The sequence below is a fragment of the Dermacentor variabilis genome, chromosome 9 (assembly GCF_050947875.1).
Source record: "Dermacentor variabilis isolate Ectoservices chromosome 9, ASM5094787v1, whole genome shotgun sequence".
Lineage (NCBI taxonomy): Eukaryota > Metazoa > Arthropoda > Arachnida > Ixodida > Ixodidae > Dermacentor > Dermacentor variabilis.
The window spans coordinates 55,270,689-55,282,787 of record NC_134576.1 but is presented as its reverse complement, the minus strand read 5'-3'; the positions used below and the strand labels follow the sequence as shown (position 1 = coordinate 55,282,787).

General features: G+C 49.9%; 1 protein-coding gene across 1 annotated transcript in view; it reads left to right on the top strand.

Moving 5' to 3' along the window:
• The first annotated feature begins 1,162 nt into the window (after positions 1–1,162).
• Tdh (L-threonine dehydrogenase) overlaps positions 1,163–12,099 on the top strand; it is a 99,905-nt gene continuing 88,968 nt past the window's right edge. Inside the window, exon 1 of the mRNA XM_075704299.1 lies at positions 1,163–1,451. The gene's annotated coding sequence lies outside the window, so the exon portion shown is untranslated. The remainder of the gene's footprint in view (positions 1,452–12,099) is intronic.

Here is a 12,099-nt window from a genome sequence, read left to right as displayed (position 1 = left end):
GCGAACGTGAGTGCCAACGTGACATTCATAATTGGCTCCCTTCCATAGCATTGCGAAAGGAGCTAGCCTCGATCGAGGAATTCAATACCGATTGGGCTTGATCGCGATCGAAAGTGACAGCAAGCAGTATTAGTGGATGACTCATTCCGTTCGCATTTCACATGGTCGCGGTTGTTTAGTTTTTTTATTTATATGTAGAAACATGGGAAGGACGTCGTGGCTGTTCATTATGCGTAGTGGATGACGCAATAAGTTTGCGGACTGTGCGCGCGTGCACGCAGGTATTGCATCATTTCCGGTAGTCGATCGAAAAAAAAAAAGACTACAATAAGGGCAGCTGGAGGGAAAAAGAAATAACGGCAACGACACTGACATCGATCAAGGAAAGACTGCTGTAACGCTGTAGAGCTTTCAAAAAGCCGGAAGCGCATCTCCAAGCTCTTAGAGGAGCAGGAAGTTCGGAATAGCCGTCGACGATGAAGACAGGCTCACGTGCTGTAAGTACTTACGTCTTAAACGGTGTCCGGCGTAAGACACTTCTGTAACGTATATCTGCAAGGGAGCCAGACCGTGCGTTCCCGATTGAGCGACGCGCTCAAACACGGCCGTGTGCTCACTGCGTGTTTAGTTTATGCAGATCACCGACTCTCGCTTGATTGGTGCGGTAGCGTTTATCGGGGGCAACGTATTCGCAAACGACGGTAAACCGTGCCGCTTCATTCTTGTTTTTGTTTTTTCGTCTGCCCAGTTCTTGACACGTCGTCTGTTCGTGCGGACTTAAGCAGACGACGTTCGGCTGCTCCTCAGTGAGCTGGCGATCTGTACGCACGCGTCCCTGGAAGAGGTAAAAAAGTAACAAGAAAACATGGGAAAGGGGAGGTGCAACGCACTTACCCAAACTACAACAATAAGATAAACTAGGGCCCCGTCTTCAGCACGCACTGTACCAAGTCTTTCGTTGGTAGGCGGAGAGAAAAAGACGATTCCCCGTCCCCTCCCCCAACTCTCTCGCAAACCTAGAATCAACCTGTCATTAGTGCTTCTCGGTTCGTTGTGTTCTCCCTTTGAGGCCTCTCGAGGTGTTCCGCGAAGGGGGAGGGGGACGTCATGGGGTACGGCAGGTGGGCTGCGAGGGAGTACCGAACAACGCCGCGTCATAACCGGCTTCGCTCAACCACTCAGACGCGCCTCCCCCCACACACTCTGAGCGCGCAGCTAGAGAGAAAGGGACGCGGCTCACGCCATCGCGCGAAGTCCCTCAAGGACGTTCCTTCGAGAAGCCGGCTGTACGCGGCCGACGTCGTAGTGGTTGGTGCGTCGGCACAACTGGCGGAAGCGGAGAGGTGTGTGCGTGGGCGCGCGAGACGGGATTGTGCGGAAGGTGTGACCAGGAGGACAAGCGTGCTCGCGGCGCGGATTATCGTCTGTTCCAGAAGACCGCAGAAGAGAAGGTGTGTCCTCTTTCTTATTGTTCATTGCCGCCGTCGCTCTATGACATTTTCTGTCGGCGGTGTGCACGTGGAACGTCGGCCCCTAGTCTGAGAATCGCTCTCGCCGTCTAGACGAGAGTCCTTTAATATTAACGTGTTAAAGTAGCTTGACGTCCTGCTACATAATTCGTGTGCTCCTGGCACGTGAGGAGGAGGGTGGCTCCTGCTAGAGACAGCTTGCCTGCTGACGTATCGTTCGCTGAACGCTAGTCACATTGGCTGCTTTATCACTGTAATACGGTCATCTCAAATATAGGTATTAACGACAAGAACCTATATGCGCGGGAAGACTAAAAGTTACAGGGTGATCTTGCCTGCGAGAAAAGTGGCCTTTTTGGCTAAAATAATAAAGCTAGGTTATGTTGCACGTGTTGATCGGGTGCTACGACTTTCAATAGTATTCGGGGTTGCCACTAATCGATCGAATCTACGCTGTGCGATATATCTACCATATATTTACCGAGTTATTGCCTTTTTTTGCGATAAGAACTTGTCCTTAAGGCATAATTCTTGGTGCGTATATGTGTATTATATGTGTGCTGTGAGGCCTTTGTTGTGTATGAATTGCCTACCGTAGGGATACCATATGTTTTACTTTTAATAAGGTGCTTGTGCAAAACCGAGGTGATACACCTGTTAGCAATTCTTTTTTTTTTCCTTTGTCAAGAGAGATTACACGATCGATGATGCCGATGATACACTTCATTATTGCTTGATTGAGGTGTTATTCATACTGCCACCGTCAAGATCGCATAGCTAAGCGGGTAAGCACCTTCGCCCGTCACTGCAGCTGCTGCGGGTCCAGAAATTTGCTTCGCTGGAATTTCGTGTCGGTGAAAGTCAAGCGTACCGCAGTTGGAATTCCCATGACCCTGCTCAGGCAGACAGAATAATTGGCTCGTATATCTGCAAGGGAGCCAGACCGTGCGTTCCCGATTGAGCGACGCGCTCAAACACGGCCGTGTGCTCACTGCGTGTTTAGTTTATGCAGATCACCGGCTCTCGCTTGATTGGTGCGGTAGCGTTTATCGGGGTCAACGTATTCGCAAACGACGGTAAACCGTGCCGCTTCATTCTTGTTGTTTTTGTTTTTTCGTCTGCCCAGTTCTTGACACGTCGTCTGTTCGTGCGGACTTAAGCAGACGACGTTCGGCTGCTCCTCAGTGAGCTGGCGATTCTGAACGCCCGCGTCCCTGGAGGTGGTAAAAAAGTAACAAGAAAACTGTTAAAAAATAAGATATATAAAATAATAGTCGACGCTCTGCACCAACGCATTACAGGCTGCCACATAAAAAAATAAAAGACGAGGACAAATATCAAATGAATTTGTGTGAAGAACAAGAAAAGTGGGTGCGGAGTGGAGGGGGAAGGATATGCCATCGTCGGCCAAACCATGGCCAAGGGAACGAGTGGCGCGGGATTTATTAAACTTTAAAATGGAATACACGTAATAAAATACAATATAGATAGCGAGTCTTGTAGTTGCCCTGACACACAGCAGAATCAAGGTCTTGAATGTATGAAATTGAAAAGTTTTTTCGAAAGACTACGCAGTCGCGCGCGACGTTATAAGGGTCCCTGCCAGCTTTCGAAAACAGCAGTTTCCGTTCAGTGTCGCTTGTCCTGTGCCATAGGTCAGAGCTTGAGCCTTTCTCAGAAGAAGGAATCACGTCTGTGCTACAGCTGAGGCCGAACTGGAGAGCGCACCACCGCAATTTGGGTGCAATCACTTTTCGCACGCGGCCTGTGCTGCTGCCGTCTGTCGCGGGAGTCGACCGGACTTATCGGCCGCTGCCAGCTGCGACACGTTGCAAAGCGGAACAAATTTGACCGGCCGGAAGGTCTAAATAAATTTGTTTTCATACCGCCACGTAGCACTGCCAAAGGAGTAACAACGGCACCAACAGGGCGGTGAGGGGTCGAGGAGTGCGATGGGGGCAATGACCTGCCACCGCTGCTCCCTATCCTTACCTTTATGACACTCGCAGGTTCATTAGATAGTTCGCGAGGACGGCCCCAACTTTCACCCATCCGAGACTCCAGAGACGAGCCGGACGAAGTCTGGCCGCGTAGGCTCTCCGGATCGAAGACTGGTCATCGGGGCCATGTAAACCATAGCAGAGTCCTTCCATGTTTTGACCATAGCGAGGCCGGGCGAGAGCCAGACGTATCGAATTGGCCTGCGCAATCCGATTGGCAAGAATGGGTCGGACTGGGCCAGCTGCACTCCTGAGTCGACCCGCTCGCATGAACGAAGCCATTGTATGGATTGGATGAAAGACCTAATTCGTAGAAGAATATTCTGAAGGCATGGAACGACACTCGGGGGTGTTCTGCGACCAAGGAGAGGGCTCGACAAAACGTTGGGCTCAACTGAGAGGGACCTCACACCCGAGTCGTACGACAGGCGACAGGCGCATTGTGACGTGCTGTGCGCAGCGAACGCGTGCACATCGCAGGTGTGCCTGGTTCGCTGTACTCTTTCACCACGTTAACCTCCCCCCATCCCGTAGCGTAGGCACAAAGCTACTGCGGCCGATGACCTCTCCACTTTTCTCGCATTAAAAATAAATATCATCTCTCTATTTTTTTTAAAGAGAAGAGATACCGGACTGTTTAAATGTGTGGCGAGCAACAGCATTTCAAGAATGGATAACTCGGAGCGTCTTTAATGCGTGACCCATTCTTCTCAGTGATTTGAACGTTTGGATTTTGACTATACCCGGAGTTCTTTTCGCCCGTTTGTCGTACTTGTTCTTTGATGCATGGACTACTGTGGCTCATAATAGTAGTAATAATAATTTGCTGGACCCCAGAGCTGTGGGAATCGGCTTAAGCGAAGCTTGCATTCGTGTTTGCGAAGAACGCCGATCTTGGTCAGTTGCGAGCAGACCACGTTTCACGGTTTCCTCGCTGCTGCAAGCGTCACAGGCAACACTGTCGGCCACTCTGACACGGCAAGCAGATGTATCCGTAAAAACTGTATCATGCTACAGTCGCCAAACAGCGTCTTGTTTGGAGAAAGGGTTTTTACACTTTCTTACAGGAACCTGCCAGAACCAAAGTAAGCGAAGTTCCGGCTCCGCTGAGACGAGTATCGCTCTCTCTCTCTCTTCTGCAGTGCTGGGTCTCTTGACGCAGTCGATTAGTATTCGGACTGCATGATCGATCCAGTTGAACGTGCATGGCTTTGAGGTCTTGCCGTCGGCGACCGGTGATTATGGTTGGGCGCCGCTTTCACGTGGAGCGGTTTCGCATATAATATCCTTGTGAAATCTGAAGACATTCCGGGAACGTCGTCGCTCTTGAAGTCGGTTGTTATTGCACTAAGTGGTACGCTACGAATGTGGAAAACTAACTTTTTTGTTGTTTTTAAAATGTTTGCTAGGCTATGGTCAGCGCATGAAAGTAAATATAAGTCCTCTTGTGGTCGTCTGCTTCGTCGTCCGACTTGGAACAAGTAACCGTCTGCGCATGTTTGACACGGTAAAAAACAGCCTTTACTTGCGTAAACGCAGAAATGAAGATGCAGCTTTGTGTGCTGCGTTGTCGCGCTTGGCGCTCCACGCTGGAGTTTCGCGTCATTTCGCCGTATTCGAAACGTTCTTCGTGGCTGTTCTCGTTGTCTGTGACGACACAATGGCCTGCGCCTAACTATAGAGTCCCTTATCACGAAAGGTGGTCGTAGGAAAGCGAATTAATCGCTTTAATGCAGTTTCGTGTGCATCTGACTTTACATACAGGGTGAATATGCTGAGTAATCACTTCCTAGTTAATTTTGGGAACGAACGAAAGCAATGTGTGACATGTTGTACACAGGTCCTCAAGAGGATGTTTAGCGCATGTTTACCCTGGATAATACTGTTTTCAGAATATCGTTGCAATTCTGTACAGCTTATTTATGTTGGCTGCCACGACTTCGGTACTGCTTTGCTTCGAGTTCTAACATAAATGTACTAAAAACGGTACAGTGAAGTTAAAGTAACGATAGAAAAGAAAGAAGAAATAAATGAAATAGAGAACCATGTACAACTTATTTCATGCAGTCGTTCTTTCAATCAGCGTAGTTAATGTTGCCACTAAATAATGCAACATAAGGGTTAGTTAAATAATGATATCACAAAAACAGATTCCCCAGTTCTTTCATTAACTGCGGTACTAAGCCTTATTAGTTGATCTGGCAACCGCAGCAGCAAGGCGGCCATTTTCACCGGGAAAGAGGCTTGAGGAAGTATCCTGTAAGAGCCCACATATAGCGGACACGTCCCTTTCATCTGCTGCTGAAATGTGATTGGCTGTGACGCCTGGTTGCTGCGGGTGCGTAGCCCTGCCCAGCCAATCGGAACAGCAGACGAAATGGACATGTCCACTAGGTGGGCTCTAACTGCTTTAACCAGGGGTGGTATTCTGTGAAAGGTAAGGCCGCATGAGAAGACGCCAGAACAAACTGAGACGGTGGGCGGTTCCGTCGGCAAGGTTCTGTCACCGGCGCGACGGGGCGTCATAAACTGCGAGAGCGTGTACTCAGGTCTGGTCGAATGTTTATCGGCAAAGGAGCACTGCATTGGCCATCTTAACAGACACAACAAATCAACCTAGAAAGTTTCGAAAACGTTTTTTCAGCTTATGTATGTGCGTCAAATCGGCCCGAATGCGACGTAAAAGTACTTCAGAGCCCGTGACGTAGCACCGGCCATGGCTGAAGTCCCTTCATCAGCTTACGCTTTGCACATGCATGGAGGGTCTCTAAAGTATACCAGCGCCGAAGTACAGGGGCGAAATTTAATAAAGAAATTTTCTTCACTATAAACGTCAATTTTTTTTTCCCACTGATTGATTGAAAGTAGAGTTGCGAATGTATTGTTTACAATTTTAAACTGCTCTGGCGCAGCTTACGTTAGCCCCGCTGAAAGCCCGATGTATACGTGCCATACGCAACTCAAAATGTCGGGTTTAAGCTGAGACGTATACACCATAAACATTGTGGGCTTACAAGACCCTACCGTAGCGCCGTCAAAACAATAAAAAAAAAGAAAGACAACAAAAAGCAGATGTTTAATCTTCCTCTGGTGAAGCCAGGCCAGCTCTGACTGCTGGACGCTGAGCCTACAAGAGGCTCCACACAACACTCAAACACACAAATGGCACACACGAGCGCCCACTAAACACACACTAAAGCTATTCACGGGAGTCCCAATACGAGCCTGCAGCTCTCGGGAATAGCGCCTTCGCTAAGCGCAAGCGGCGCTTGCCCGCAGCCCGAATGGATTTGCTTTGTAGCTTGGGGATAGCGCATGTTGACAAGTCATCTTTTACGTGGTACAAAACATATTTTTTTTTCATTCCTCCGTATTTTTTTTTCTGCTTCTTGTTTTTCTGGCCACACAGCTGTTGCTTTTTTATAATAATAATTTTCGCGGCTCAATCTCGCCGCCTTTGTTTCTTTGTCGCGCGTGCTCTTTTCGGTGTGTGTGCTACTTTCGGATCCGTCAGTAACGACACAGTTCGATGTCCCCACGTGTGCTTCCTCGTGGTGGGCGAGCTTATATGACAACACTAACGGTACTTTTGCGAACAACGCACCCCAGCGAGGGTTCGGCGAACGACCCACTTTGCGCTGTCCGTCGTTGTAGCAGAAAGCTGTAATGACGGATTGGAATGCGCCGTCCTGCCCGACCCGTTCCCGCCCGCCATCACCCCCGGTTTGGTTCTTTCTCTTCGTTGGGAGCGTGTGCGGCGTTCTTGCACGGGCACAACGCGACGCCCGCAGGTGCGGGGCCATTCTCAGCGCACAGATCTGCAGTTGCCGCAAGGTATCGTGCGCGTGCGGAAGGTTACTTTCCCGACGTCTGGTTGAACGGATTGCAGAATGCCACCTTGCTCCTTTCTGCTACGTGGCTGCCGTCTGCTACTCTGCAGCCGTCCGCTACATGACCGTCGCCTGCTAAAAATGCGGGAGAGGGAAGGGATGGGGGGAAAAGATTTCTGCTGCGACACGGCTAAAATATTATTCCTTGACAATTTATCAAAGAAAGATTACTGGACTGACCGGTTCTTTTTAAAGCGAAGCTTTCTTTGCCTCTTCCTTCGACTTTCGCGCTCCTGGTGCTGCTTTCTTGCACGCCGCGTCGGGGGATGGTTCAGAGCATGTACTGTCGGCGAAAAAAGTAAGCGGACCACGGCTCAAGCGGCCGGAGCGGCTGCGGTACCACACCGGGGCGCTGCTATCTCGCTCCGCGCGCTGACGACGAGAGTGCCCCGAGTGACGCCAGACTTGATACATTTCTAGTGTAACGTTCGGTTGCTCTGCTGCTGACGGTCGCGACCAAGGGGACCATGCGTCGCCGGTAGTCCAGCACATGGCGCTGTCGCACAGTTGCAGACGGCAGCGGGGCATCAAACCGCGGCACTCAGGAGGAACGAAGACCCGTTCTTATTGTTGTTTTGCTCATATTCGCCTTATCTTTCATATTAGTGCATGTCACCGGCGTCCACCGCTGCTCCATTGCAGGCAGCATAACGCAAGTAGCCGCAACGGCGGCTACGGTGACGCCCGCTCTTTCACGTTCGCTCTTTCACGTCTGTTAGATAGTGGGAAGCGCTGCGCGGATGGCCGGAGCTATAGCGGCGGCGCTCTACGACTCGATGCCAAGGCGAGCAAGCCATGTCATCGCGGTCGACGGCAACATTTCATCGCATTGAGGAGCCGCTCAAGCCATGGAATGCTTCGGTGAATAAACTTTCATGACTGACTAGTTATTCCGATTCGTCTTCTCAATTATCTCTTCCTGGCCGTACTTTTGTAAAGTTTCGTAACGGCCTACGCATTGTAGTAGCTAAGCAGTTTTCAGAGGCGTCACTAATGTAAATATTAAACCCACTGCTGTAAAATGCCGGAAAAGTAATCTTGACAGAAAAGCCGTGCCCTCAGTAAAGCTTTGCACCTGTAACTTATCCGTCAGCCGCGCAAAAGCGCGCGTCACTATAGCCGCCGTTGCAGCTACTTGCAATATGCTGCCTAAAATGTAGCAGCGGTGGACGCCGGTGAAATGCACTAATATGAAAGATAAGGTGAATATGAGCAAAATGACAATCAGAACGGGTCTTCGTTCCTTCTGAGTGCCGCGGCTTGATGCCCCGCTGCCATCTGCAACTGTGCGACAGCGCCATGTGCTGGACTACCGGCGACGCGCGGTCCCCTTCGTCGCGACTGTCAGCAGCAGAGCAACCGAACGGTACACTAGAAATGTATCAAGCGTGACGAGGCTCCACGTGAGAGTGAGGGCGAAGTCCGGCGTCACTCGGGGCACTCTCGTCGTCAGCGCGCGGAACGAGATAGCAGCGCCCCGGTGTGGCCACGCAGCCGCTCCGGCCACTTGAGCCGTGGTCCATTTACTTTTTTGGCCGATAGTACATACATGGCAGGAGCGTGGCAGAGACGATAGGCGACGCGAGAAACTCTTTTGGACTCTTGCACAGCGTCGAATGTGCACAATGCCATCGGAGCTCCCTGGGCGTCGCCACAATACCCTCTTGACAGCTGTAATTATCCGTGACCCCTCGCAAAAACATTGCAGAAACTACAGCGTTTGCCTTTCTATTATAACGTGCAAACCGTTATAATATTCCAGAGCGGATATATGTAGAATGGTAGAGAAGAGGGGGAGAGGAGGCCTAAAATGGAGCAGAACCGACGCAACCGCGAAACTCTCTTCTTCGCTCGCATACATGGGGGCAGTGCGGAAGAGGCATAAAGCGACTGAGAAGGCGAGGAAACGCTACTACTTGGGTGCCTCGATGCGCGAACCCCCGAGGCACCCCAGCTACTACTAGACGCGAATGCGGTTTCGAACAAACTGGATAAGCTTAATTTCAAGGTATGGTACGGTACGTTTCTGGTATTTCTCAAGAATAAAGACCGCGTAAGTTTGTCAGGCGGACAATTGACGCACGGCGTGCAGACTCAAAGCCGCATTAAAGCGCCGTATCGCCTAGGCGACATCGTAGCACCGTTGAGTCTAGGCGTCGCACTTCAACACTCCCGTGCCCGCCGTGGCAGCTTTGTGGCTATGGCATTGCTCGAGGTCGCGGGTTCGATCTCAACCACGGCGCCCACATCTCGACGGGGACGAAATACAGAAACGCTCGTGTACTTATATTTCAGGGCACGTTCAAGAACCCCAGGGGTTCAAAATAATCCGTAGTTAGCCGTTACACTGTGCCTCATAATCCGATTGTGGTTTTGGCACGTACAGTGCCATAACTGAAATTCGAAAATTCCGCCCCGATGCAATGTGCCACGTGAGGCAATGACAATGCTAACATTCTATAACAACAGTGCACAACAACGCCTCAAGCAACCACGTCTCGCTGAGTGTTCTGCGTACTGCGAAGACAAACAGCAGTGGTGCACGCAAGGTAGCGTTTACCATGAACTCACCACTCTCGTATTGCACAAAATGCTGAAGAAATGAAACATTGTCAACATCACCGCTAATTATCATCAACCAAAGCAAACAGCACAGACTGCTCCGCTTTCGTCCATTCCCAAAGTACATGGGATTTGCACTTTTTTAAAAAGTTACTTTTCTTCATATAACCTTCACGCCGGCCAATCATCGCTGTAGAAACTCCCACCCGGCGTCGGGAATTAAAAAAAAAAAAAACTGTGCGCTAACCTAAAGATAGCGGCTGGGTATCGATTTTTCGCTGCTCCGTAACCTTGGCGACGAGTAGTGGCCCGTCTGCTCCACTGCGGCCGACACTGGCGCCGCACTTTCACTCACTTCTTTCGAATATGAAAAAAAAAAAGCTACACGAAAAAAAAAAAGGTTATCCCAGAAAATTTGGACTCCACAGGAAGCGCGGAAAGCGCTGTATCCAGGAAGCGCGACAACTACGCGTGTACACGGAATGGTTGAGCTCGTTTCCAGAACCGTGTTACAGGCTGCCTCAGAGAACCATCGGTAGCGTGATTCCTGCTCCCTAGTCGTAGCAGACGACACACGCTGCGCCGTTGACATGCTTCGAATGCGAAAACAGTGGCGCTGCTTGTCCGCGAATAGTAAACGTTTGGGTTGTCTCAAGAGTTGAAAATCAGGAAGCTGTTTTTTTGTCGTTTAAACGCCTGCAATGTATACAGTCTAGCACAAACACTCCCACCGTTGCAGCATTTTGGCGTGTCAGCATGCATGTACGGCCACTGGTTGTTCGAGCGTCGTCGGGTTGGCGGCGTTCCAGACGTCCTTGCGCAATATGCCGGGACAGCTAGACCGCACGGCACCGCGCGTTATACGAGTTCGAAGGAAGCAACGCGTCCAGCTTGCGGCCGTTTGACCGTTGATGGGCTGAAATCGTAAGTGCTGCATTAATTTCCACGAAACCTTTAAACCACATCGCCGACGACGCAGACGACACGGTGCTGGAAGCAGACGACGCATCACCTCGCTTTAGAGCCGCATTGATTGGCGCATACAGCAGGTACGGCACTAGGTATCGACATTAACTGCATGTGGCCCGTTTCTCTTCTCCGGAGTACATCATGACGATGGAAGCAGTACACTGTTAGTGCTCGCGAAGGAGTGCGAACTCCGGGATTTCCCTCTTTGGGGCTGTCCTTGTGCCGGTTATATCCTGTTTACATGCGCGGTGAACCGGATGAGTATTTCGCATTTCTTTTTCGTCGGATCCCCGTCGCCATGCGGATTCAAGGGATCGCAGCAAACGTTCTCGGTTAATGACGACTACGCGACGCGTTATACCGGTGCTTCATTCCAATGTTTTGCTTGCTGTTTTCATCATTATTTCGTCAATGTTGATATTGTTCGTCTGAGTGCACTTATCGCTCCGTATGTTGCACGTAATGAGGTCATCTTCAGCGTGCGCCGTTGTCCTGTTGACATTTTGCTCATTTTAATATTTTTGTGCGTATGCCGTATGCTTAATCGGATTCAACGTGCACGGCCACTATTCGATCTGAAGCGATGCTCGAGCGTCGAACTGGGGCACGGACAGAGGTAGGTGCGTATCTTCCTAGTTTGGAACATGCGCATTATAGTACGCGCGCGCGCGCGCGTGTGTGTTGCATGACAAGTCCAGTAAGCTAATAAGAAATATTCACTGATTAAGCTTTTAGTTATTTGCTTTAGGACACGTCTTCAAATTGTGAAATTGAAGGTAGTAACGAATGTCTGCTTGGCATAAATATTGAAACTGACGCCACTTTCGAAATAACCGCTCTTAAAATGTGCTTAAAGATGCGTTGGCGCGTTCCAGGTAACAGATTCACAAAAGCTTTCTCCTACGATCTCGAGCTGGTCTTACGGGGAAAGTTGGACGTTTTATCAGACTTCGGGGACGGATATCCCGAAAGGTTTGCTAGTCCTGGGATTTCTGTTAACCAGATATGACTTCGCTATATAGTGTTCCCTGCGATGCGATACACTGAATGCCGCCTACGTAAACAGAGTGGCAAAGAGTGTAAATTCCACTTACATGTACACGTTGGATTTTTCGACGCATGACGGCAAATTCATGTGCCGTAATGTGCCGAAAAATTAACACCATGCAGGTGAATATCTGATATATATATATATATATATATATATAT